We start from the raw sequence: 9,278 nt of genomic DNA, 5'->3' as shown, positions 1-9,278 counted from the left end.
AATGAAGTGAGGAAATGGGCACATGCTCATGGAATTCTCTAGTCTTACCATGTTCCCTATCATCCAGAGGCACCTGGGTTGATAGAACGGTGGAATGGCCTGTTGAAGACTCAATTATGGTGCCACCTAGGTGGCAATACCTTGCAGGGTTAGGGCAGTGTTCTCCAGGAGGCTGTGTATGCTCTGAATCAGCATCCACTCTATGGTGCTGTTTCTCCCATAGCCAGGATTCACGGGTCCAGGAATCAAGGGGTGGAAACAGGAGTGGCACCACTCACTATCACTCCTAGTGATCCACTAGGAAAATTTTTGCTTCCTGTCCCTGCAAGCTTAAGCTCTGCTGGTTTACAAGCCTTAATTCCAAAAGGAGGAGTGCTTCCTCCTGGAAACACAACAATAATCCCATTGAACTGGAAGTTAAGACTGCCACCTGCCCACTTTGGGCTTCTTATGCCTCTGAATCAACAGGCAAGGAAGGGGATTACTGTACTGGCTGGGGTGACTGATCTTTACTATCAAGGGGACATAGCACTGCAACTACGCAATGGAGGTAAAGAAGAGTTTTCCTGGAATACAGGAGATCCCCTAGGGTGCCTCTTAGTACTACCATGTCCTGTGATTAAAGTCAGTGGAAAACTGCAACAACCCAATCCAGGCAGGACTACCAATGGCCAAGAAACTTCAGGAATGAAGGTTTGGGGCACCCCTCCAGGCAAAGAACCACGGCCAGCTGAAGTGCTTGCTGAGGGTAAAGGGAACATGGAATGGGTAATGGAAGAAGGTAGTGATAAATATGAACTATGACCATGTGACCAGTTACAGAAACAAGGACTATGATGACATGAATATTTCCTCCTTGGTTTGTCATGGGTTTGTTTGTTTTTGTCTGTAAAGCAAATATCCTTCTTTTCTTCTCTATCTTATCCTCTTATCATATGACATAAGCTGTAATGTTCATTTTGCAGTATTTAAGTTAAAGGAAATCAAGTTTAAAAGTTTATGTCACCCAAGGACTTGCAGCCTATTCTGGAGAGATTTAGTGCATTTCTGGTTGTATGCAGGACAGCTGAGTATTAGGCAAAACAACACTGTTCTCGACCTAAAGGATGGTTTAAGGTGATGTGTATAAGTGCCAAGTTGACAAGAGATGGACTGTGATGGTTAGGTTCATGTGTCAAGTTGGTTAGGTGATGGTGTCCAGGTGTCTTGTCAAGCAAGCACTGGCCTAACCATTACTGCAAGGACATTTGTGGCTGATTTGTTAAATCATCAGTCAATTGGCTGTAGCTGTCACTGATGATGTCAACAAAGGGTGTGTCTTCCACAATGAGAGAATTGAATCAGCTGTATTTAATCCAATCAGTTGAAGATGTTTAAACGAGACAGATAGAGGACCTTCACTTCTTTGGCTAACCAGCAAAGCATTTCCTGAGGAGTTCATCAAAGTTGCCAGTGCGTTTCCTGAGGAGTGCATCAAATATGCTCATCGAAATTGCCAGTTTGCTGCCTGAGGAGTTCATCAAATAGCTTCATTGGAGTTGCCAGTTTGCTGCCTGCCCTATGGAATCTGGACTCATGCACACCCACAGTTGCGTAAGACACTTTTATAAAATCTTATATTTATAGATATCTCTTGTTGATTCTGTTTCCATAGAGAATCCTGACTAATACACCCGATATTGTGCTTCCACCACTGACAAAAGATTTGGTTGGGTGAATGTCAAAGACAATGGGGTTTTCTCAGTAACTGAAGCTGGTGGCTTCTCGCTTAGCTAAGTCAATTTTCAATTTAATGGAAACTCAGTTGAAATTATTTGGGCTGGGGTGTAACTTTTGAGAATACTCTTTGACACATTTTTAAAAGTACATGTTTTTCTACCAATTGAAATGTGTCTAGAATTGCCACTGTTTAGGTACTTTCCAAGTAAAGTGCCACCAGCATTTGGACCATAATTTGGAGAACCTCTCATTATAGGATCCACACTGGAAAATGTACCATTTTGCTCTGTCCCCCAACCATTTGAAATAATTATGGACATAATAGAATGCTCATTCATTGCATGACCAACTGTGCATTTCCACGATTTTCTTGTGCTGTCACTTAGGGTTAAGGTGCAGCTCTCATTTCCAAAAAGAAGTCTGGTTTTCTTTAAATGAATTTTAGCATACCTCCTGAATCCAAAGTCCTGGTGATGGATGGTCAGCCTTGTCTCTCCTTCAAAGACTGCACTATTCGGGAAAACCTCATAAATTGCAGGCAGGCAGATCCCTTGAGTCCAAGCTTTGTAAGGGCAAGCCCCAAGATTGAGAACTCAGCCTACTAATTGGTAGTCCTCAATGCTTGTGAGAATATCAGTAATTCCCCAGGTGGGGAATCCAGTTAGTAATTTTTACCAATTGAAATGCAGCGATAACCATACTGTCTGATGCAAATCTGCAGAATAAACTTCTGGATACAGAATTGCTATGCAAATTGATACAATGAAAAATGCTACATTTCACCCAACTGCAACAATAGCTAAATACTTTTTTTTTTTTTTTACTGATGATATCTGTGTATTAATGGTAAATAGGAAAGCATAAAAATTGGAAGAGTTATGTTATTTGAAGAGTCTTTGGTTTTGATTGTCTGTTTTGGCAGAGTTGAGCATTAATTTTTTTTTAAAGGTTTAAAAGTAGAAAATGAGATTCTATCCCATGGTTCTGGAAGGAAAATGCAAATCCACGGCAAGAGACTGCCTCCATCCCTGAGTGTCCCAGTTTGCTTCTTGAGCTCCTATTGGAATTGAGCCATAAAAGCAGGTATGATATCCTGGATCCACAGGGTAGATCCGGCAAATGCTTCCTGATTGATTTCCAACAGGCTTGGGTAGCCGGGGGTGTGACTGGTTTGGAAAGACCTAGAATGGATTACCACAGGGGCCAAGGCATCCATCTGAAGGAAGGATCCAGGATTTTCAGACCTTCTGTTGGTCATGAACAATTCCCATTTCCTTCATAAAGAATCTCCCCTCATCCTGCCCACCAACAAGGCTCCCTCCTCAGACTCCTGGAACATGTGTGAGTGCAGCATGCTCAGCACATCACTACACCCCACTTTCAACCCCACTTCTCAAGGTTGGTTTTGAAATTCAGGAATGCGATTGACTCTTGGGTTTCTAAAGGATTGCAGGGAACTTTTCCCCAAAAGCCTGGTCACTCTCAATAAGAGGCAGGACTACCCCCAGTTGGTCCCATAAGTTCATGAGCATATAGGTTGATGGCTGGTTCTCTCCAAGGACCCTGGTTCCTGGAGAGCAGCAGGTGCCCCAAACAACTCCACTGCTTCTGCAGTCATCTGAGGACACTACTTAGTCTGGGAAAGCCATAACACTTTCCTCTCTCTTTGGTTCCATGTCCCTATACTTCCCTTCCCACTGGACTCTGTGGGATGAGGATGTCATTGGAATTTGCTCTATTAAGTTAGCAACCCTCCCCCAGCCCCTGTGTTCCCTATGCCCCTTACCTTGTGTGATGGCTTGGAGGTTTTATGGACCCCACAAAAGAACATGTTCTTTAAGCTAATCCATTTCTGTGGGTGTAGACATATTGTAGGTGGGACCTTTTGATTAGGTTATTTCAGTTGAGGCCTGCCCCAGGTGGGTCTATGTATGAGTCCTGTGTATGAGGATGAAGTGCAGAGAAAAACACAGAGAAGCTGAGAGAGAGAAGTCAGAGAAGCTGAGAGAGAAGGACAAACAGAAAACAAGAGAAACCACAGAAAGAGAGAGGAAGCTACTGAAGCTGGAAGCTGGAAGAAACACAACATGGGAGAAAAGGGAGAGACCAGCAGACGTTGCCATTTGCCTTGAGGATCACCACCAGTCAACTTCAGGGAGAAAGTGTCACCTGTTGATGCCTTGATTTGGACATTTTTCACGCCTCAGAAATGTAAGTGTGTAAGTTAATAAATCCCCGTTGTAAAAGCCCATTTCTGGTATGTTGCATTTTGGCAACTTTAGCAAACTAAAACACCCTGTGAGCCAACTCCTGGGAGTTCACCAAAATCCAGGGCCTCTGCTTCTTCCGGGGACCACATGGTGGGACCCCATTTCCTCATTTCCCTTGTGGTTAAGCCAGTTAGGTGTGGTCATGTGGCCAAGTTCTAGCTAATGGGAGGAGAACACAAGTGACATGCCCACTGGGGGCCTGGTAGTGAGACCTGCCCCCAAACCTCCTCCTTGCTGTTTCCTCTTTCGCCCTCCCAGCCCATGGGGTTGGAGTCGGCCATGGGAGCCTGGAGGCTGCCTGTTGACAGTGGCAGGGCCCCTGTCAGCATCTATCCCTTGAATGAGCCCTGAAGCCAAGAAGACTATCTTAGTTATCTCGGCATCTTTCCAGTGCCTGTCACAAGCATCTCTTGAGGAACAAGTTTTCCAGAATATTTCACGACTCTTCTTCTTTAACTGTTGTCACTGCTGCTCCCAAGGGTAAAGAGATTCTGGCAAACTCCTGGATCCGATTACAAGAGAACATAAGTAGGTGCTTGGAATATTCCACAATGTCTTCCAACAGGCTTTGTGGGTCCGAATGCCTGGCAAGTGCACAGAGAGGAGTGCAGCAGCCCAGAAGGGCCCCAACCCAGCAACACTGCTCATGGATACAAACCCCACCTTGACCCGGGACCCCATGTCTATTCCCAGCTGCCCTGTGCACACAAGAGGATCTTGTGTTTCAAAAACTTGCCTGCTTGGCCCTCACAAAGGCCCCATGACAGAGGCAGTGACTCTTATGTCCATTTGACAGATGGGGAAACTGACGCTCAGGGAGGTAAAAGGACTTGTCCAAAGTCAGAAATCTCCTTTCCTTTTCTTCTCTCTTTTCAGCCTCTTTTTTTTTCCTGAGTTAACAAGGAGTACTTTTAATACTCAGCTTTGGCAAAGGATGGTGACAAGCCTACTGGTAGCAGGACTGGATAATTGTACAAGTTTTCTGGGGGACAATGCGAAAATATTGACTAAGATTTAAATATCAAAGTCTAAAATTTAAGAATATATACTCATATTTCTTTGTAATTGGGTAAAGCTCCCCTGGAAGGACAACAGATAACCCAATAAAAGTGTTAATCTTGGGTGTGGGACCAAAGAGAATGGATGCTTACAAGGTTGGGAGCGATTTTCACAGATCCCTTTTTAAGTGTTTTGATTTATGAAACATACGTGCATATCACCAAGAAAAACTAAATATAAAATATCCAATTATTTGATCTGATAATTACACTTCTATGCATTATTTTTGAGACAATAATCAGAGGTATATACTGATATTTAAATATGGGGATGTTTATCATAGCATTCATGTAAAATAAAGTACGCTACATCTGTAAGATAATTACTAAGCTTTAAAAAATGTTTTCATGATTAATGCTCAACTCTGCCAAAACAGACAATCAAAACCAAAGACTCTTCAAATAACATAACTCTTCCAATTTTTGTTCTTGCCCATTCACCATTAATACACAAATGTCATCAGTAAAAAAAAAAAAAAAAAAAAAAAAAAAAAAAAAAAAAGGATATAGCTATTGTTGCAATTGGATGAAATGATAGACTTTTTCCTTATATCAATTTGCACAGCAATTCTGTATCCAGAAGTTTATTCAGCAGATCTACATAAGATAGTGTGGTTATTGCTGCATTTCATTTGGTAAAGGTTACTAACTGGATTCTCCACCTGGGGAATTACTGATATTCTCACAAGCATTGAGGGCTACCAATTTTGTAGGCCAAGCTCTCAATCTTGGGGCTTGATACTTGTAAAGCTTGGACTCAAGAGATCTGCCTGTCTGAAATTTATGAAGTTTTCCCAAAAAGTGCAGCCCTTGAAGGAAGGACAACACTGACCATCTGTGGCTACAACTTTGGATTCAGGAGGTATACTAAACTTCATTTAAAGAAAACCAGACTTCTTTTTGGAAATGAGAGCTGCACCTTAACCCTAAGCGACAGCACAAGAAAATTGTGGAAATGCACAGTTGGTCATGCAATGAATGAGCATTTTAATATGTCCATAATTATTTCAAATGGTTGGGGGACAGAGCAATATAGTACATTTTCCAGTGTGGATCCTATAATGAGAATTTCTCTAAATTATGGTCCAAATGCTGGTGGCACTTTACTTGGAAAGTACCTAAACAGTGGCAATTCTAGACACATTTCAACTGGTAGAAAAACATGTACTTTAAAAAGTGTGTTGAATAGTATTCTCAAATATTATATCCCAGCCCAAATAATTTCAATTGAGTTTCCTGTTAAACTGAAAATTGACTTAGCCAATTGAGAAGCCACCAGCTTATCAGTGACTGAGAAAACCACATTGTCTATGACATTCATCCAACCAAATCTTTTATCAGTGGTAGAAGCACAATAACAGATGTTGGAAAAAAACTGAATTCAGTTAGTTTCCCAACAATGGTCATAAAAATGTCCCAGAAGCAACACAGGACTACAGTGGCATGTCAACATCAAGATAATTCAGAGATAATCTGCTATAAAACTCCTTCCCTACAAGAGCTGAATCTGCAACTTCCCCTGAAACCAAGGTCTTTTTCATGTCAGAAGGGATCCATTCCAACTACCTCAATCTCATTTATGTATGTAATCCTGTGTTGAAGCCTTTTGAAAAGCCAGTGATGATCTTAATGGGCAATGAAAATGTACTGGAAATTAAGGGAAATGACATTGACTCTGAAGCAGTGAAAGGCCAACTGTTAAAAGTTGGAAATAAGAGTTGTGAGAACATACACTCACATTCTAAAGCCATTTTATGTACAGTCCCCAATGACCTGCTGAAAATTGAACAGTGAACTAAATACAGAGGTGGGTGGAAGCAAGCAGTTTCTTCAACTGTCTTTGGAAAAGTAATGGCTCAACCAGACCAGAATTTCACAGGATTGACTGATAGTGTTGTCTCAATATGAATAATACTCTTATTATTACTCAGGCTTTTCCTGTGGCTACAAAAGAGAAAGCAAATTAAAAGTGCACTTTTTCATTATTTTTTATTTTAAGTTACCTTAAGAATAAAGCCATTACAGTTTAAAATCTTAAAAAAAGAGCTGGGTGGCTAAAATAATATCAGATAAAACAGACATTGAGTCAAAATCTGCTACAAGTGACAAAAAAGGAAACTACATATTGATAAAAGAGTTAATTCATCAAAAAGATATAATAATTATAAATATATATGCACCTAACAATAGAGCCTCAAAATATATGAAGCAAATCTTGCCAGATTTGATGGGAGAAATAGATGGCTGTACATTGTGCTGGTTTGGATGTATTATTTCCCCCAAAACACTATGTTCTTTAATGCAATCTTGTAGGGGCAGATGTATTAATGTTGATTAGGTTGGAATCATTGGATTAGGTTGTTCCCATGGAGATGTGACCCACCCAACTGTGGGTGATAACTCTGATAACATTATTTCCATGAAGATATGGCCCCACCCATTCAGCATGGGTCTTGATAGTTTATCTGAGCCCTATAAGAGCTCAGTCTGAAGGAACTCAGTGCTCCAGCTCAGAGAGACATTTTGAAGATGGCCATTGAAAACTGACACTGACATTTTGGAGAACACCATTTTGAAATGCAACCTGAGTGCAAGCAGACACCAGCCACATGTCTTCTGAGATATCAGAGGTTTTCCAGATGCCATTGGCCTATCCTTCAGTGAAGGTACCCTACTATTGATGTCTTGATGCCTTCATTTGGACACTTCTATGGCCTTAGGACTGTAATTTTGTAACCAAACAAACCCCCATTATAAAAGCCAATCCATTTCTGGTATTTTACATAATGGCAGCATTAGCAAACCAGAACAGATTTTGGTACCAGAGAAGTGGGGTGCTGTTGCGGCTTAGTTTGCAATTACCAAACATGTTGGAATGGCTTTTTAAATAGATAAGGGGTAAATTCTGGAAGAATTGTGAAGAGCTTGATAGAAAGGGCCTAAACTGCTTTGAAGATACTGCTGGTAGAAATATGGACTCTAAAGATATTTCTGACAAGGCCTTGAACAGAAATGATGAATGTGTCATTGCCAACTGGAAGAAAGGCAATCCTTGTTTTAAAGTGGCAGAGAATTTGGCAAAATTGAGTCCTGTTGTTGGATGGAAGGCAGAATTTGAAAATGACATCCTAGAATACTTAGCTGAGGAGATCTCCAGACTAGATATGGAGGATGTAGCCTGCTTCTCCTTGCAGCTTATAGTAAAATGCAACGGGACAGAGATTAGCTGAGAATTGAACTCTTGCATACAAAGAAACCAGAAACCGATGGTTCAGAAAATTCTGGGCTTCCAAAAGTGAGACCTCAGAGAACACAGCCCCACATGAGGATTTAACCAAACTGGGAAGCTGACTGCCATTTCAGTACAAGCCAGGATTTGAGATGGAGTTATCTGGAAAGGATTTGTGGTAAGTCCTATTGTATGACGGTTTTGACACTGTAAACTGCATGCCAAGCCTACAGAGCTTTTACGAGATCTGTATAAATGGAACCACTGCTGGCTGGACTGCAGGTGATGGAGAAGGGAAAAACTGAAGGAAATATTTCTTCAAAGACAGAACCATTGAGGTTGAGGTCTGGAATCAAGAAATCTCAGGCAGGCAGAGCAGAACAACCCATGCATGTGGAAAGGGTGAGTTTGCCCCAGAGGCAGAGGGTGGGCCTCCTGCATAGATGTTCAGGAAGAGTGCTGCCACTCCAGGCCTCAGGAGGGTGGAGCACATTCCCTGGGGATTGGGGAAAGCCTGGCCATCACCCCACCGTTCAGAGAGGGGAGAGCCTGGGCCCTGGAGTTGGCATAGAGTCCAGGTGCTGCCCCGATGCTTGAGGAGGGTTCTCAGAGTCAGCTGTGGCCATCAGGGCTTGGTAAAACATGCTCTGTTCCTCGTGGCCCAGCAAAGCTGCAGCTGGGGATGAAACAGCTGCCAGACATTAAGGTAGCTGTCAGGACTTTAAGGAAAAAGCCAGGCTGCCCTCTGAAGCAAAGTGCTTTTCTTTTCTGTTTTTTGAATAGTAGAGGCTTTTTAATTCAGGGAAAAAACCAAAACACAAAAAAGTTTCCAACCACACACAAGAGGGATAAGGGGAGGTATCTGTACATCCAACCCTGCACCCCCACCCCCAGGTTTGGGCAGCAATAAAGGATGTGGGGAAATGGGCCCCAAAATAAAAGTAGTGCATGAGGAGGGGTGCAAAAGCTGTGGGGAATGGCGGGAGGAAGGGATGGATGAAC

At 42.2% G+C, this 9,278-nt stretch overlaps 1 pseudogene; it reads left to right on the top strand.

The window, feature by feature from the left end:
• Positions 1-544: 544 nt before the first annotated feature.
• LOC119528218 lies at positions 545-6,899 on the top strand (annotated as a pseudogene).
• Positions 6,900-9,278: the final 2,379 nt, after the last annotated feature.

Source organism: Choloepus didactylus, chromosome 2 (genome assembly GCF_015220235.1).
Source record: "Choloepus didactylus isolate mChoDid1 chromosome 2, mChoDid1.pri, whole genome shotgun sequence".
NCBI classification, from domain to species: domain Eukaryota; kingdom Metazoa; phylum Chordata; class Mammalia; order Pilosa; family Megalonychidae; genus Choloepus; species Choloepus didactylus.
This window is presented reverse-complemented; position numbering and strand designations above follow the sequence as displayed.